This window comes from Myodes glareolus, chromosome 17 (genome assembly GCF_982192425.1).
Source record: "Myodes glareolus chromosome 17, mMyoGla1.1, whole genome shotgun sequence".
NCBI classification, from domain to species: domain Eukaryota; kingdom Metazoa; phylum Chordata; class Mammalia; order Rodentia; family Cricetidae; genus Myodes; species Myodes glareolus.
In genome coordinates this window covers 37944939-37963976 of record NC_142042.1, presented here as the reverse complement: position 1 = coordinate 37963976, position 19038 = coordinate 37944939, and the positions used below count along the sequence as shown (strand labels likewise).

At 37.5% G+C, this 19038-nt stretch overlaps 1 long non-coding RNA gene across 1 annotated transcript in view; it reads right to left on the bottom strand.

Annotated features, from left to right (window-relative positions):
- Positions 1 to 509: 509 nt before the first annotated feature.
- Positions 510 to 19038, bottom strand: part of LOC146891229 (uncharacterized) — a 52792-nt gene continuing 34263 nt past the window's right edge. The window contains exon 2 of the long non-coding RNA XR_015735252.1: positions 510 to 1002. This is a non-coding gene — a long non-coding RNA (uncharacterized LOC146891229). The remainder of the gene's footprint in view (positions 1003 to 19038) is intronic.

The following is a 19038-nucleotide window of genomic DNA, read 5'->3' as shown; positions in this document are numbered from 1 at the left end:
ATTAGAAGAATGAATTTTCTTTTTTGAAGCCTCTCTTCAACTTTAAGCATTTCAGACAAGATTCAATAAAAATTTTTTAATCTAATTTTTGTGCCAGCAAAACCCATATAAATCAGCAGAAGCCCTGAAAAATTGAAGAGGCACTGTGTTTTATTGAATCCATAAATCTAAGAACTTAGCTCTTAAAGAGCAATCTCTTCCCTCCTTCCCTCCCTCTCTCTCTCTCTCTCTCTGTGTGTGTGTGTGTGTGTGTGTGTGTAATTAGTGTGAGAACAGGAAGTGAAATAGTTCCCAAGAGTTTAAAAAGCCATATTCAAACGCCAGATGCAGGAAGTATCTGGGAGTTAGAATCTTGCATAAATAAAACTGAGTAAGGTCTCTGAACTCGAATCAGCAATTTAAGGCCTGCCTATGACATTGAGAAGTTTTGTGACTGGCTATCTCATGAAGGAAACTTAAGGGAGGAAAAATTAATATTGGCTCGTGGTTTGAAAGTATAGAGTCAAATATGGTGGAGAAAGCACGGTTTTAGTTAAAGTCATGGCAATGAGAGCATGGGCTGCTTGCTCACATCCCACTAGAGCACTAATTTCAGGAACGAGAATATCAGAAATCAGTTGAATTTCTTCTTTTTTCTTTTTATTCATCCTGAGAATCCAACTCATGGGATGGTGCCACATACAGGCCGAGTAGATTTTCTTCCTCAGCTCGTCTTCTGTAGAAACACCATCCCAGACATGCACAGAGACTCCACCTCAGACACTCTAAGTCTAGTCAATTTTACAGTAGATAGTAACTATCAAGTGTCTACTCCTTACCGATTTATCATCAAAACATATCACTTTAAATCAAAACATTCCAACCCTGGCCTCTGACGTCTCATGTGGAGCTTATAATGCAATGTGCTCTTACTCCATCACCAAAAGTGCCCTGGGTCTTAACAGTGTCGACATGGTCCAAAATCTCTTCTGAAACGCAAAGAAATCTCCCAACTAAGATCCCCTGTAAGACATAAATAAATGAATGATAAATAAATAAAACAAGTCACATATTTCCAATGCACAATGGCACAAAGTAAACATCCCGCTTCTAAAATGAAAGAAAGAACAAGTTGAAGCAAGGCAAAAAACCAAGTAAAACAAACGGCAAAGTTTTCAGCTTTGCCTCTAGGAGTTGAAGCTTATGATGCTTATGTGATCATCTGGAGTTCAGTGATCTTGGATACCCCTGCCCTTCCAACTCTGTTGCATACAGCAGTTTTGTCCTATTTTGGGCTCGCTCTACTCAGTGCCTGCAGCTTTCCTTGTCAAACACTGAAACTTCTGTCATTTATTGCTGTAGAAATTGCTACTGCCAGTACCCATTAAGTTACCTGCCCACTTGGACGTTGCCTTTTATATATATATATATATATATATATATATATATATATATATATATATATATATATATATATATGCTGATGTAAAGCAAGCGGCCGGACTCTTTTCCGACTGCAGGATTTGGTTGCTGTTCCCCATTTCAGCAGAGGATTGGGCTCTGTGCATCTACCCCTAAATAAACAACCCTCTATTATACTCAATTCTGAGCTAGTGTGGGATTTCTTTTACTCGTCCTTCTTCTTCTGTGCCCCACATGGATCCGAACTCCACACCTACGGGGTGGATCAGCTTAAAGGCCTAAACAGACCAAAGCCCGGAAAGTCCCTCACCTCCACCCACTTGTCTTGCATTTACCTATCAACAGAGCTACAACAGAGCTAACTGCAAGCAGCAACTTGGAAATTTCCCAAGTGCATGCATGGTCCCCGCCCCCCTGCCGAGTTCCCTGCCATGTTCCCTGCCACTTAGTGACTTGTGGAACTTCAGGTTTGTACTCCCAGCTCCTGAGTTCTGGGCTTCTTGCTCCGTGTACAGAATTGATTTAATTGCTTTTAATTTGTCAAGCAAAGCATATTTCTTAGTATTTAACTAGCACCAAGGCAGAGAAACCAAAGCCACTCAGGACTGTTCATGGCACCAGGTTGTGTCACTAGTTGTGACTTTGCAACCACAACACCTGTTGGACAATAAGGATTATTACACCCCAAAACAATTTACCGAATTTCATAACAGGTAATTAATAAATCAGTAAACTTGAAAGTAATATAATTGCAGACAACATTGCCATTGAAACTTTTAGTAACTTTTTTTGCTAATACTATAGATTCTATTCTGCAAGGCTTATATGGTTGTGGTGATACAGCCATTTATTGAATATTGGGACTCAGTCTTTTCTTCATACCATATCCTTAAGAAAATTATTTGATAACAGAGCCAAGAATGAGACACTTTTAGAAGTAATACAGTCTTTACAGATTAATAATGAACAACTAGCTGACAGGATTAATACCATCAAAACTCAGAAGTTATCTGAAAAAATTAATGCTATTGAAAAGGATAACATTAATTTGACAGCAAAATTAAATCCATGTCAAAGGATACTGAGAAATTATCTAAAATAATTCATACTGTTGAATTTGACATTAAAAATTTGTTAAAAAGTTATGATAGGTTAGCAGATAGAGTATCTTTCCAGGATGGGAATCAGCATGCTATCCAAATAATGTCCAAGGATGAGGTGTTATCTTTAAAAAAAAAAAAAACTTCAGACCTTGTATTCACATGTGCAGAATGAGGACCAGATGTTAGGTGCCTCAGTAAACTCACTAGAAATATATACAGATCAGAAGATTCAGATTTTACAAAAGACAGTAGTTAAAAGATTTGAAAGGATTGAAGAAATTATTGGAGCTGATGAGCAGGGAAAGAAGGTACAAGGGCAGGATTCATCATCACCAGTAGCTGTCAGAGATGACTTATCTAGGGTTTTAGCTTCCTACCCTGTAATCTACTCTAACAAAGCATCAAGTTCTAAAGGCCCAAGTTATCCAAAGAAGGTAGATGGATATCTATAGAAATGAATGATCTAAAAGAAATTAAGCAAGCAATTGTACCTTATGGCTTGCATTCTGCATTTGTTAGGGAGATGGTAAAGACGTGGGCTTCTGGTATTAAAGCCATGTCACACGACTGTCTTCAGTTAGTTTCGGCAGTCCTGGATGGCGGTCCTCAGTTGATGTTTAAATGCTATTTCAGAGAAGAGGCTAAATTTTTAGAACAACAGGAAAAAGCAAAAAGACTTGAGACTTGCCAAGATCAAATTCTTGGTCAGGGCACTTATGGTGCCTCACAGACTCAAGCTCTCTACGATGAACAAATCTTTTCCCTATGCCACAAAGCAGCCTTAAATTCTTGGGACAGGATTAAAGAACTAAGAAAAATAATTGAATCATATACCAGGGTTAATCAGGGCCAGAGAGAGCCCTTTAGTGACTTTTTACAAAGATTAACTAAGGTTGTACAAGTAGGAGTAACAAATCCAGATGCTAGATGAGGACTTACTAAATCTCTGGCTTTTGAAAATGCCAACTTAGAATGCAAAAAGATACTTGGGCTTTTAAAAATTAAATCAGCTAGTAGAGGAACAGCTAGATGCTCGTCATATTGAAGAATCAACCATCCCTTGGAATTCCCGTGTATTTGTTGTTAAAAAGAAATATGGGAAATGGAGAATGGTGACAGATCTAAGAGTTGTCAACTAGGTAATTCAACCTATGTGCCCTCTACAATCTGAAATTCCTCTACCTTATCTATTACCAAAAGGATGGCCTTTTATAGCTATTGATTTAAAAGATTATTTCTTTACTATACCTTTACAAGAAAAGGACAAAGAAAAATTTGCCTTCATAGTGCCTACTTTTAATATTTCTCAGCATACTAGGAGATACCACTGGACCATCCTCACACAAGGAATGCTCAATAACTCTACTCTGTGCCAATACTTGGTAAATCAGCCATTAGAAATAATGCATAAGCAATTTCCTAAGTCTATAATTTACCATTACATGGATGACATTTTGCTATCTGATTCAAGCACAGATATTTTAGAAGCAATGTTTGAAGAAGTAAAGAAAGTTTTGCCAAAATGGGGATTACAAATTGCTCCTGAAAAAATACAGAAAAGAGATTCTGTCAATTACCTAGATTATAAAATAGGTTTACAGAAAATTAGAACACAAAAGGCACAAATTAGGAGAGACTGGTTGTAGACTATTAATGACTTTCAAAGATCATTAGGAGACATTTCTAGTCTACAACTGGCTGTTGGGATAATACCTGATCTAATAATTCTTTTAAATAAAACCTTAGAAGGTGATAAAGACTTGAATAGTCCCAGAGAATGAACAGATGAAGCAGGAAAGGAATTTATAGTTGTTGAGGAGAAATTACAGGAGGCACATGTAGATAGGGTGAATTCAAATCTTAATTGTATTTTAGTCATATTGCCTTCCAGAATTTCTCCTACAGGAATTTTAATTTGCAGAGGGACAATATTATCTTAGAATGGATCTGCCCATGCATTGACCACTGACAAAATGCATGATGTTCAGACAGGACAAGCAGGATACAAGAAAAAAGACTGTCAAATCTTGCCAAGACAGGGTAAGTTTTTGAAAAATTTCCTGCCTCTGAAAATGGTCTATCAGTTACTCTAGGCCTAAGCCAAATTTGGTTGCTCCAACATTGCAAATGAGACTTTGGGTGATTGCCCAGGTAGTCAGTTGTCTCTGTCATTTGTGGCACATTTTGGAAGTTGCTTGATTGCACTTCCTGTTTACTCAAGTAATATTATTTCCCTTCTCAGGTCTTCATTGGGATTGAAGACTAGGTAGTTGTAGTTACTTTCCTCTCATGACTTTTGGTCATGTTATTTATTATACAAGTCTTAAACTCATTAGGATAGGATAACTATTGAAACATTTATGACATGTTTTTTGGTTGATATTGTTTATGCTGTTTGTAATTAAAATTTTTATACCTGATATTTGTTCTTATTGTATATAACTTTGTATTAGGCTTAGAACTTGCTTATTTAAACAAAAGGGAGAGGTGCTGTAGGAATTCCTACCACCACTAGCCTTTAAGTTACCTGCCCACTTGGGTATGGCCTCTTATACTATATATGCCCATGTAATGCAAGCATCCGACCTCTTTTCCAGATGCAGGATTCAGTTGTTGTTCTCCATTCCAGCAGAGGATTGTGATATGTGGGTCTACCCTTAAATAAATAGCCCTCTATTATACTCAATTCTGAGCTAGTGTGAGATTTCTTTTAAGTGTCCTTCTTCAATTTTTGGCATCTGACATCCTGCTGTAACTTAGGCTTCACCCTTAGTATTTCACTCAAAGGCTACTTGGGTGCTCCATGCACAAAATCTGATTCTACTACACACTGTTTGGTTTCACTATCTTTCTCAAACCTTGCTGCAAGACTCTATGTTCCCCTCTTTCTAGTACCTTCTATATCTACAAATTCAGTACTACCTGGATGACATAAACTTCTACTGTGATTTTAAGATGCTTCCCAAAACCTGGATGAAAACTTCGGTGCTCCGTCCCAAGTGAACTTGGAAGAACCCTTTCCTAGGTAATCATTTCCCAGCAAGGGATTTCGTCATTCTCAGCTCAAGCTCTCTCCTCTCTGATGAACTTGTGTTTTCAAAAGCTAGAGCTTCTGATGAGTAGGGTACTGCCCCCAGGAAACTCTCTGATTGCCACTGTTACCAATATATACTTTCTCCTTATCTGCGCCAGTCTGCACCATCTCCTTAGCAATCAAAGCCACTCTGTCCACATTTGTTTTGTCCAAAGTTTTAGAATTCAGGCTCGACTGTCAAAAGGTCACTAATAGACACTCTTTTTAAAATGAATTCAAGCTCCTCTCCTACACACTACACAAACTACTTTTTGTTTTGTTTTGTTTTGTTCTGTTTTTTGAGACAAGGTTTCTCTGTAGCTTTGGAGTCTGTCCTGAAACTAGCTTTTGTAGACCAGGCTGACCTCAAACTCACAGAGATCCACCTGCCTCTGCCTCTTCCTCTGCCTCTTGAGAGCTGGGATTAAAGGCATGAGCCACCACTGCTCAGCCCCTAACTACATTTTTAAAATATCGTTTTATTCAACTTTTTGCACTGTTTCACTGTAAATCTGGCCAAGGCGGATAAGGAATATCCACATCATCACCACTTTATATATAACTGTACAACTTCATCTTCATAAGAATGCTGCCTCTCCAGCCTGAATCTTGTACCTAAGAGATGGAATGACATTACAACTCAACTCTTTTGAAAACTGATATTTTTTTTTTCTCATGGTCAAATTCTTTCAACTTTTTTTTCTTAAATTTTATTTTAAAAAAGCCATGGAGTCTTGCAAGTATTGTTGATAAGAAAGCACTTCAAACTCTACATAAATTTCTCTATGGCCAGTTTAAGGTAAACTGGACCAATACTGAAGCAAGCACTATGACCAGCAATACTATTTTTATTTTCCTCCTCGCAGTAATATCTTCCACTATTTTTACTTTTTATCACTTCAGAGACTTCTCTATCTTCCTTCACTACCACAGTTCCTACCTGAATGCCTGAAACATCAACATTTGCCTCTTCTCCTAGGAAAATCTGGAAAAGATTTCATCTCAGTCACTTGAATCTTTCTTAGTTTATTAACAAGATACATTATAACTCACAAATTTCAGCTAACCAGTTTACTGGTTTGAATAGTGAATAGCTAGTAGCAATTTGGAAATCAAAGATTGATAATTTCTGTTAAGAAATTTGAATGAACAAAATTACAGCTTGTTCCTTCTGCATATAAGGGTATCAATTTCACATTGCACCAATCTGATGAACAAGACATGAAAGCATGTGAGAGTGAATGGGAGACCAGAAAGTGTAGGCTCACATTTCTCTTTCGTTTGTTTTTTAAGAGTTATCTTGCTTTTTATTTATGTATCTGTTGGAGCTGAACAGATGGCTCAATGGTTAAGAGCCATCACTGCTCTGCCAGAGACTCAGGTTTGACTCTCGGCAGCCACATGGTAACACACAACCCTCTATAACCCCAGTCCCAAGGAAAGCTGATGGCCTCTGTGGGCACTGCATGCACATGCATGCAGGCAGGCAAAACCCACTCACATAAAAATAAATCTCTCTCTTTCTCTGTGTGTGTATGTGTGTGTGTGCTCACATGAGTGTGGATACTAGATGAAGCCAGAAGAGGGTGTTAGATCCTTAAGAATTAGACTTAAAGGCTGTGTGGGCCTCCTGACATGGGTGCTGGAGGTCCATTTCCAATCCTCTACAAGAAGAGCAAGCACCTGTGACTGTTAAGCCATCTCCCTAGTCCTATCCTGCTCTCATTTCTGTGTGCTGCTTGAGGTTATCAGATTGTGCTTTTGGCCAAATTCAGTCCAAGACCCATGTTTGCACATATAATAGCACATGGGCTGTTTTTACAAAGCCAGAGTTTAGAGATTTTGGCAGAGACAACATGACCTTAAACCTACAAATAATTAGTATATGATTCTTTATAGAAAAATGCTGTTTCTTTCACCAAATATGGTCTCTAGTTTGTGAATGAACATTAATTATAAAGCGGCATAGTAGCTGGAGAGAGGTTGACAGTCTGCCACTAAGAGCTTCAGCCTATTTTACAGCAACTTCTCTAAGATGCAGGGCTCCCTGTGACCTGGCAACACAGTCTTCTCTCTAGACACCCAAATCTCAAACAAGTTCTTCTTCTTCAACTTGACCTTTCTTCATCCTGCACCAAACCGTCAGTTCCAGGATGGATATAGTATCTCATACTTTCATTTGATTCTACATTCTAATGACACTGTAGGGTATGACCGTTCACCCAACACATCTCTATGTGTAATCAGACACCAATCTTATGCACTACCATTCTTTTTTTTAAACATTTATTTATTTATTATGTACACAATATTCTGCCTGCAGGCCAGAAGAGGGCACCAGACCCCATTACAGACGGTTGTGAGCCACCATATGGTTGCTGGGAATTGAACTCAGACCCTTTGGAAGTGCAGGCAATGCTTTTAACCTCTGAGCCATCTCTCCAGCCCTGCTCTACCATTCTTAAAGCATTCTGTCTCCCACTCTTTCAAACCAAACAACGCACCAGTGCATCTACTCCATGTATCAGTGACACTGTGATGTGCAGTAAGATGAGGGAAGCCAGACAGATGAATAAACACTTGCCATGACTGAGTTTAATTTAGTACTAAAAAAGAAAACTGATGATAGTATCAACTCTACCTTAGAGGAAATAAAGAAATTTGTGATGAGACTGCTTTTGGTGGTAAAAATATTATTGCTATAAATGTCCTCAAAGTACTGAGGAAACAAAGATTTTTTATGAATTTGCTGCAGAAAAATCCAGAAAAAATATCAGAAGTTATTCTAAGATAAGAATTCATCACGAATATGCTTTCTCTCAAATGCCTTAAAGTAGTTATAAAAGACAAGTGAAGCAACATGAAATTAATTAAATATAAATAGAACATGATTGATCTCCTGCCCCTAGGAATTCATTAACTCTCACTGATTAGATTTGAATAAATCAGGATACACAGCGTTGCTTCCATGGAGGCTCTCAGAACAGGCTGACAGCAAGGACTGCAGATAGAAGACATGGGCTAACACTGAGAGACACAAGTCAAAGGAATTCATACTTTGATGCTGATGGTAACTTAGAGAAAATGGAGGAAGAAGTAAGAAAAGAAAGAGGGAGAGAGAAATGATCTACTAACTAATGGAGATGGAACGTGAGGTCTGCTGGAAAATGCAAATTTTTAAATGTCAGTTCACTACACATAAGACCTTTGATTGGTAGGTAAACTGTCTTAAGTTAGAAATTGACCAAGACCCAAGACAATCAGAATCAACCCTTCAAGTCATTCTACCCATCAGCAGCCATGTTTCTCTAAAGGAAAGTTGGCTCTCCATAGCAGACAGTTCTGGTGGAATGTGAAATAAAATTTAGCTACCACAGAGATAAGGATGGGTGCTTGAAAGAGAATCGATGTTCTAAAAGAAGCACATCGCTGTGGCTGGGAAGCGTTGGAATGAGACTGGGAGTATATAGAATGTCATTTGCTCCCCCAGCCCACACCTAGATAGCCACACCTTGGATAATCTTCCAGGTTTATTCTAACTATGGTTTAACCCAAGGGTTTTGCTTTTCCACTCATGAAACCGCAAGTCACAGTCTCCTGCAGAAGAGGTACTGAAGACGATATAGGCTAAGCACTAGGAAATAAGTGGTATGAATGGGTAATCAAATTGTATGGAAAATGACAGGAAGAAATGAGCCCCCTTGTCACCTCAATGGGGGGGGGCCAATGAGGACCTACTCAACCACATTTGCCTAGAGATTTGCCGTTTGCAAGTGTAGAACTTTGAAGAAAGTGATTTGCCTTAATGTCTTCTTTGTGAAATGGGAATAATCATACCTGCTGCATAGGCTTGCTTTGAAGAGTGACTTTTGTGCTAAGCGTGGCTTTTATTTCATAATAGATAGTCTATACATCGGTTTTTTCATGTTCACAGCCATCATGATACGTGTAATAAAAAGTGACCTATGCAAGTTTTTGCAGAGCACGTCTATTAACTATCCCGATCTACTGAAATCTAAAACCTATTAAATTATCCTGATTTAGTAGAATATAATCAGAGCTATGGGAACCGTTTCAGCAAATAAGAATAGAGAAGTATAGATCTAAGGATACTTCTTCCTTGCAGTTAGCTTCTATAACAAAGAGCTAAGACGGTGCCCTTTCTATATTTTCTTACTTTGGTCTTACAGATATGGAGCTTTAAGGTGATTCAAGTAGGGAAAACTATGCTTTTCCTCGATAGTCCGAATCTGTCTTCAGGCTGCTGACAGCTAAGAAAAGTCATATGTCATCAATTACAACCCTGTATGGAAAGATTGAAACTAGACCGCTTTCAACATGTGTCTCGAGTAAAGAAATATTGATTCCTTGAAAAATCTAGTGTAAGATAAACTGAGTGATTTAAATAGAAATAAACCTGGAAAGGTTATTAAAGCCATCCCTCATAAGCTTTTAAAACAGACAAAGGGGAGAGTCTTTTATATTGAAGAGGAGTTCTAGGCAGTAAGAGTTTGTTCAGATAAAGAACAATAAGCTAATGAGAACCCAACACCATGGAAGAGTTTGCTGAAGAGATGTGATCTGACCAAAGTCCCCAAAAGACAGGTCTGTAACAAGATGGGTCTTTTATCCCTAGTGAATGTCTTGGTGCTTTTATTGCTGTGAAGAGACACTATGACTATAGCAACTCTTACAAAGGAAAATACTTAATTGTGGTGACTCAGTTATAGTTCAGAGGTTCATTCCATTATCTTCATGGTGGGGCAGCATGCAGGCAGTTGTGGCGCTGACTACATCTTGATCAGAAGGCAACAGGAAAAAGATAGCCTGTCACACTGAGTAAAGTTCAAGTAAAAGAGAACTAAAAATCTGCTCCCACAGTGACACACTTCCTCCAACAAGGCCACACCTACTCTAACAAGGCCACACCTACTCTAACAAGGCCACACTTACTCTAACAAGGCCACACCTCCCATTAGTGCCACTCCCTTTGGGGGTCATTTTCTTTCAAACCACTGCAGTAAACACATCAAAGTTACACATATATACAATAAATGTATATGTATATATGCATATATATAAAATGATGGCTATATGTATGTATCACAGAAAGAATAAATCAAATCATTTAACACAATCATCTCATATTTATTTTCATGGTGAGAACACTAAGATTTACAGTTTAAGCAATTTTCAATTATACAATGTATTGATATTAGCCCATCACCTTGTCTGAGAGAAACGTCAGGCTCTCCTACCATCTCTTATTCTTTCATCCCTCAGCCTCTAGTTGTTCTCTATTTATGTAAATGCCTTTTATCCTTTCTTAATATGCTTTTATTTTGGTCATTCCATATGCAAATGATACCATGTGTTATTAGTTTTTCTCTTTTGGGTTTGTTTTAGGCAGCATAATGTTTTCCAAATTCAACTGTGTTATCACAAATGATAAGATTTGCTTCTGGGTTTTTTGTTTTGTTCTGTTTTTTAGGCCTTGTAGGCATCCATCATATAAGTACTCTTCATCTATTTACAAAAGCATTTTAGAATTGCAGTTACAGAGGATGCTTTCTTGGCTTCCAGAATGCTTTCAACACATTGTTCCCTTTGTCTTTCTATAATATAGGAAAGCATAACTTCTGAAAGATTTTTAAGATTTAAATATATGCCTGAAATATTATGGTGGTTTGAATGTAATTGGACCCCATAGGTTCATAGGGACTTTGACACTATTAGGAAGTGTGGCTTTGATGGAGTAGGTGTGGCCTTGTTAGATGAAGTGTGTCACTGTTGAAGTAAGCTTTGAGGTCTTATGTGCTCAAACTATGCCTAGTATGGGACACAGTTCACTTCCTATTGCCTGAGGATCAAGATGTAGAACTCTCAGCCTCTTCTCCAGCACCATGTCTGCCTGCATGCCAAACACCATGACAATAATGGACTAAACCTCTGAACTGTAACCTAGCCCAATTAAATGTTTTCCTTTAAAACTTCCTGACTACATAAACACAGATACTGAATTACCTGTCATTTATACATAGGAGCTGTGGACTTAGTTGTATGTGCCCTCTATGTTGTTTTGTGAAACACTAGATGAATGACAACTACTCTTTTCTCTCTCAATTTTTCTCCAATTGCAACATGTCAACACTATAATACATGTCTTTCTTGCCATAAGGATAGATTACATAATCAGTGGAATATGGATTCAATAATGTTTGCCTTTCCAAGGACCAGATTCTAAGTTTCCTCTGGGGTTTTCCAAGTTCTTAGTTTTCTAGTATTTAAAAGCCATAATATAGAATATCCTTATTCCATAAATTGGGAGACACCAGATGGCACAAGTGTGAGTCCCTGAAGGACTACACATAACAGGATCCTAGCATTATTGTCTTAGTTTTGCTTCCTGTTGTCATGAATTACCCTTCTATATCTTATCAGATCACAATGGTTTAAAGTTATAGTTCAACAACAACACTGGTTGCAGAAAGCCTACAAACTCATGGAAATTGAGCAGTGAACTATTGAACCACCCGTGGGTCAAGGAAGAAATAGATAAAGAAATCAAAGACTTACTAGATTTTAATGAAAAAGAAGACACAACATACTCAAACCTACCGGACACTATGAAAGCAGTGCTAAGAGAAAACTTCACAACACTAGTGCCTACATAAAGAAAGTGAAGAAATCTCACACTAAAAACTTAACAACACAACTGAAACCACCAAAACAAAAAGAAACAGACCCAGGAGAAGTAACAACAGGAAACAATCAAATTGAGGGCTGAAATCAATGAAATAAAACTAAAGAAAACAATACAAAGAATCAATGAAACAAAGAGCTGGTTCTTTGAAAAAATCAATAAGACTAACAACAAACCCTTATCCAAACTAATCAAAAGACAGAGAAAGTACATCCAAATTAACAAAATCAGAAATGAAAAGGGGACATAACAACGGATAATGAGGAAATCCAGAGAATCATTAGGTCATACTACAAAACCTGTACTCCACAAAACTGAAAAATTTTAAAGAAATAAACAATTTTCTGGATAGGTGCTACATTCCAAAATAAAATCAAGACCAAATGAACAATTTAAATAGACCATAACCTGCAAGGAAATAGAAACAGTAATTAAAAGCTTCCAAAAAAAAAAAAAAAAAACAGGGCCGGATGGTTACAGTGCAGAATTCTATCAGAACTTCAAAGAAGAACTCATGCCTATGTGCCTATACTCCTCAAAGTGTTCCACATAATAAAAACAGAAGGAACATTGCCAAACTTTTTTATGAAACCACAGTTACACTGATACCAAAACCCCACAAAAACTCAACCAAGAAAGAGAATTACAGACCAATCATCCTCATGAACACTGATGCAAAAATACTCAATAACATATTCACAAACTGAATCCAAGAACACATAAAAAAAATCATCCAACATGATCAAGTCATCTTCATCCCAGAGATGCAGGGATAATTCAACATATGAAAATTTACTAATGTAATCCATCATATTAAAAAAAATGGAGAAAAATCATATTATCTTCTCACTAGATGCTGAAAAAGCATTCAACAAAATCCAACACCCCTTCACGATAAAGGTCTTTTAGAGATCATGGATACAAGGAATATGCCTAAACATGATAAAAGCAGTACGTAACAAGTCAACAGCCAACACCAAATTAAATGGAAAGAAACTCAAACCAATTCCACTAAAATCAGGAACAAGACAAGACTGTCCACTCTTCATATCTATTCAACATAGTTTTTGAAGTTCTGGCTAGAGTAATAAAACAACAAAAGGAGATCAAGAGGACACAAATTGCAACGGAAGAAGTCAAACTTTCATTATTTGCAGATTATATAATAGTATACATGAGTGACCCTAAAAACTCTACCAGGGAACTCCTACAGCTGATAAATACCTTCAGTAATGTGGCAAGATAAAAGATCAGCTCAAAAAAATCACTACTCCTCCTATATAGAAATGATAAAGGAACTGAGAAAGAAATCAGAGAAACATCACCCTTCACAATAGCCACAAATAATATAAAGTATCTTGGGATAACACTAGCTAAAGAAGTGAAAGATCTGTTCAACAAGAACTTTAAATCTTTGAAGAAAGAAATTTAAGAAGTTATCAGAAAATGTAAAAATCTCCCATGCTTTTGGATAGGTAGGATCAACATAATAAAAATGGCAGTCCTACCAAAAGCCTTCTATTCAATGCAATAGTCATCAAAATACCAATATAATTCTTCACAGATCCCAAAAGAAAAATGCTCATCATATGGAAAAACAAAAAAAACCCAGAATAACCAAAACAATCCTGAAAATAAAGGAACTTCTGGAGGCATTACCATCCCTGACATCAAGCTCTATTATAGAGTTACAGTAACGAAAACTTCTTGGTATTGGCATTAAAATAAACAAATTAACCAATGGAATAGAATCAAAGACCAAGATATTAACCCATATATCTATGAACGCCTGATTTTTGACAAAGACGCTATAATTATACAATGGAAAAAAGAAAGCATATTCAACAAATGGTGCTGGTATATAACGGATGTCAACATTTAGAAGAATCCAAATAGATCCATATCTATCCCCATGCACAAAACTCAAGTCCAAATGGATTAAAGACCTCAATATAAATCTGACCACACTGAACCTTATAGAAGAAAAAGTGTAAAGCAGCCTTCAATCATGAGCACAGGAGACTACTACCTAAACATAACGCCAGTAGCACAGACACTTAGAGCAACAATAAATAAATAGGACCTCCTGAAACTGTAAAGCAAAGGACATAGTCAATAAGACAAAAGGCACCCTGATGAATGGAAAAAGATCTTCACCAACTTCACATCAGACAGAAGACTGATCTCCAAAATATGTAAAGAACTCAAGAAATTAGAGATAAAAATACCAAATAATCCAATTAAAAATAGGGTCCAGATCTAAACAGAGAATTCTCAACAGAAAAATCTCAGATGGCTGAAAGACACTTAAGAAAATGTTCAACATCTAAACATCAGGTAAATTCAAACTAAAATGACTCTGAGATACCATCTTACACCAGTCCGAATGACTAGGATCAAAACGCCAAAGATAGCTTATGCTGTAGAAGATGTGGAGTAAGGGGAACACTCCTCCATTGCCAGTGAGAATGCAAACTTGTATAACTACTTACAAATCAGTATGGCAATTTCTCAGAAAACTGGGAATCAATCTACTTTAGGATCCAGGAATACCATTCCTGGGTATATACCCAAAGGATGCTCAGTCGTATTACAAGGACATCTGCTCAAATGTTCACAGCACCATTTTTTTTATCATAGCCAGAAACTGGAAACAACTAGCTGCCCCCCTCAACAAAAGAATGAATAAGGAAAATGTGGTACATTTACACAATGGAGTACTACTCAGTGGGAAAAAAACAATGACATCTTAAAATTTGCAGCAAATGGAAATTTCTAGAAAAACAACCTGAGTGAGGTCACCCAGATCCAGAACAATGAGTATAGTATGTACTCACTCATAAATGGATACTAACTGTAAAGCAAAGAATAACAAGTTTATGGTCCATAACCCCAGAGAAGCTAAGTAACAAGGATAACACTTAGAGACACATATATAGATTCCCCCTGGGAAGGGAAAAATAGATAAGATCTCCTGAGAAAATTGAGAGCATGGGTGTGGGGAGAGAAGGGAGGGGGAAAGGAAGGGAGAAGGGGAAGGGGTAGGGGAACTTGAGGGAACAGAATAGTCGAGATGGGAGAAGGACAGAGACAAAGAGCAAGGAAAGAGATATCTTAATAGAGGAAACCATTATGAGGCTAGACAAATCCTGGCACTAGAGAAAAATCCCAGGAATCCACAAGGATCACTTCAGCTAAAGACCCTAAGCAATAGTAGAGAGGGTGCCTGAACTGGCCTTGCCCTGTAGTCAGATTAACGATTGTCTTAAATGTCACCATAGAACCTTCATCCAGCAATTTATGGAAGCAGTGGCAGACAACCACAGCAGAGCACGACTGAGCTCCCCAAATCCAGCTGAAGAGTGGGAAGAGTGAGAAGGTCAAGACCATGATGGGGACACCCACTGAAACAGCTTAGCTGAGCTCATGGGAACCCACCAACTCCCACCTGACAGTGAGGGAACCAGCATAGGGCCAAACTAGATCCTCTGAATGTGGGTAACAGTTGTTTGGCTGGGGCAGACTGTAGGGTCACTGTCAGTGACAGCAGGATTTATCCCTACTGCTTGTACTGGCTTTTTGGAACCCACTCTCTTTGGAGGGATACCTCACTTAGCTTAGATATAGTTGTGAGGGCCTTGGTCCTGCCTCAAAGCAAGTACTAGACTTTGTCTACTCTCCATGGAAAGCTTTACCCTCTCTGCGGAATGGATGAGGATGGGGTGAGGAGAAAGGGACAGGGGATGGGAGGAGGGGAGGGAGTGAGGACTGGGATTGGTATGTAAAATGAGAAAAGATAGTTTTAAAAATAAATAAATAATTCTTTTTAAAAAAACTAGTTAGAATTGCTTGAATTTTGATTTACTGAGTATGCTTTGAAAGTCTTTAATAGAGAAACAGATGCAGTATTTGGAAAAGATAAAATGACAAGAAAATGTGCTATAATCTCATATACTGTGCCTCATAAGAAAGACCTAGTTTACATTTAATTTCATTAAAAATAAGATGTTTAAGAATGAAAACATTAACTTTCCATGTTTTGATAAACATCCTTATACTATCTTTGGTTGAAACGTGATTTTTTTCCTTTTTATGCAGAATTATTACATTAGCTGTATGGACTCTTCTTTTTCCTGAGAAAAGATCTTGATCTTCTGCAACTTGTTGTGCAGTACAGGATGGTCTCAGACTCATAGAGATGTGCTTGCCTCTTCCTCATGAATGCTGGGATTGAAGGTGTGCACCACACCCAGAGAAGGTACAAATAAATCAGCTCTTTTCTTAAATGTTTTGGTTTTATTTTTATCATAGTAATACAACAATAACAACAAAAATAATCTTTTTAACCAAACACAAAGTAACATATATTGTTAAAACCTCAGAAATGCTATAAAGAAAACAATTTGTTTACACCAATATTAAAATGAAGAATGCCAACAAAATGACCTCTACAGTTCCTCAAATACAATGCCCTCATGTAACTATAAAATATTCTGCCTTCAATGTTCAAAAAAACATCTAGGAAGAAAGGAAGGAAGAAAGGGAGGGAGGGAGGGAGGGAGGGAGGGAGGGAGGGAGGGAGAGGGAGAGAGAGAGAGAGAGAGAAACAGAGAGAGAGAGAGAGAGAAAGAGAGAGAGAGAGAGAGAGAAGCAAGAAGTAGAGGAAGACATCCACACACAAATGCATATGTGTATACACAGAAACAACAATCATTTTAGAAAACAAAGAGGATGTGTCCAATGCATAAAGTAACAACTAGTTAATATGAAAAAGACGTAGTTTCATCCAAGGGCTCTCTATTGCTCAGTAAGGGCACTAAGGAGGTCAGCATGCTTCCTGCCATAAGGAAAGAGTCACTAAGCTCATGGTCAGGATGTTATACAGAAGAGCCTTTAACTTTTAACCTGGCTATGAGACTGAGAAGAAGTGTCTCGGGAGTAAGGTAGGTACTGAAGACTGCAAAAGCATAGGAGCCAAGCGAATAAACGACTACAAAACACTGGTGTGCCTTTGGTGGTTCTGGGAAGTGAAGGGCGATGATTGCAGAAAGTGTGGTGAACAGTCCCCAGTAAAATTTTGTGTGTGATGTTAACATGGTCTGAAGAATTCATAAGATGATGGGAATTTCAGAAATATTTTAGAAACGTGAATACAGGAAAGTGGAGATCACCAAAATATGGTTAAAATGTCATTAAAGATTGTTTCTCAACACGTCTACATTTATAGACATTTAATTCAAATTAACAAAGAAATAAGATCCAGTATCATTCAATCAACAGGCAGAAAAGATAATCATGAGCTCCATTAAGTTGGCAAAAACATCAAGAACATTAGTTACTAGGATTCATTTGAATTGATTTCATATTATACATGCATAAAAAGATAATTTTCCATTGCTCTTATGGCTTTGTGATTTATTACCTTGAAAAGGAGACTTTACAGTGATCATTCATAAACCCATTCCATTCACTTCTTACCTCTGGAATATTTTCTTTTAAAAAAAATTACTAAAAGCAATTTTAAACAGCCCAAGTTTTAAGCATTTAAAAGGCAGCTATTTTACATACTCAGTAAGTATTTTTTTGAAAATTCTGTAATATAGAATCATAATTCACAGTGGGCTACCCCTGTTAATATGCACTCACAGCTGCATGTAGCCCTAGGAACCATTATTATATTAAGAATAATGTAAAGACACTTAGACTTATTCTGTATCATCATGCGTATTACCAAGTGTGGGCCATTATGAGACGCAGTCACAGCACACGGTGTAATGGTATGTTAAAGAAGATGTGGAGAAAACTGAAGGCACATTAAGGGTACACAAAACTCTGCTGAATTTTAAATGCCTTTATTCATAGGACACAGACCCTGACGATGCTCAAAATGCGTGAGATTTAAACAAGGTTTCATTATCCTGCTACATTTAAGTTCTTGGAGTGAGCTAATCACCTTCTGTGGCCTCATTCCCAGGGATAAATATAATGAACGAGAGCTTGGATCACAATGGAAAGAAATTGTGTGGTACCTGGTGAACAGATGCAATGAATCATGTCCAATCTATGTCACCAAAGAGCCCTACATACTTCCGGGACTAATGATGTTACATAAATTTAGGAGAGTCCCCAAACTGAGCCCCATTCCTCAAAGTTGGTATTCAAGGGGTTCGAATGTTTTTTGTTTTTTTTTAAAAAGAGATACCTAAGTAAAGAAATTACAGAACTTACTCTAAGCTCAAAGAAGACATCTTTTTTGTTGCTCTGATCCTTAATTTAGGAAATGATATAAAAAAAGAACTGTAACAAAATCCAGCTGGTAGAACCCACCTCAGCCATTTCTGTGGCCTTATTTTCTCCCATCTGATGACTGAACAGAATCTAAGATTTCTTCTCACGTGCATCCAAATATAGTTACATAAATGTCCAGTGGCTAAAAATGAATCCTGCCTGCACTCTGATAAAGTAGAAATAATATATGATCTTTCTCCTCTTTATAAAATATTTGTGACAGATGCAAGTTGTTCACTTTCAGAGTACAAGAAGAAAATTATTGTAGGCACAGCATTAACTTCCCTCCTATGTGATGGACCACATTACAGAGGTTATGGTTCTGCCCACTCGACCCATTTCCTCTGGGATATATCAGTCTTCTCCAGAAGCCACAACATCTGAAGACCACAGAGGGTTACTGAGTCCAGTCATTGGTACAGTGGTTCCAAACTGGGCAAAAGTAGCCATCATCTTAGGGTCTAGTCACT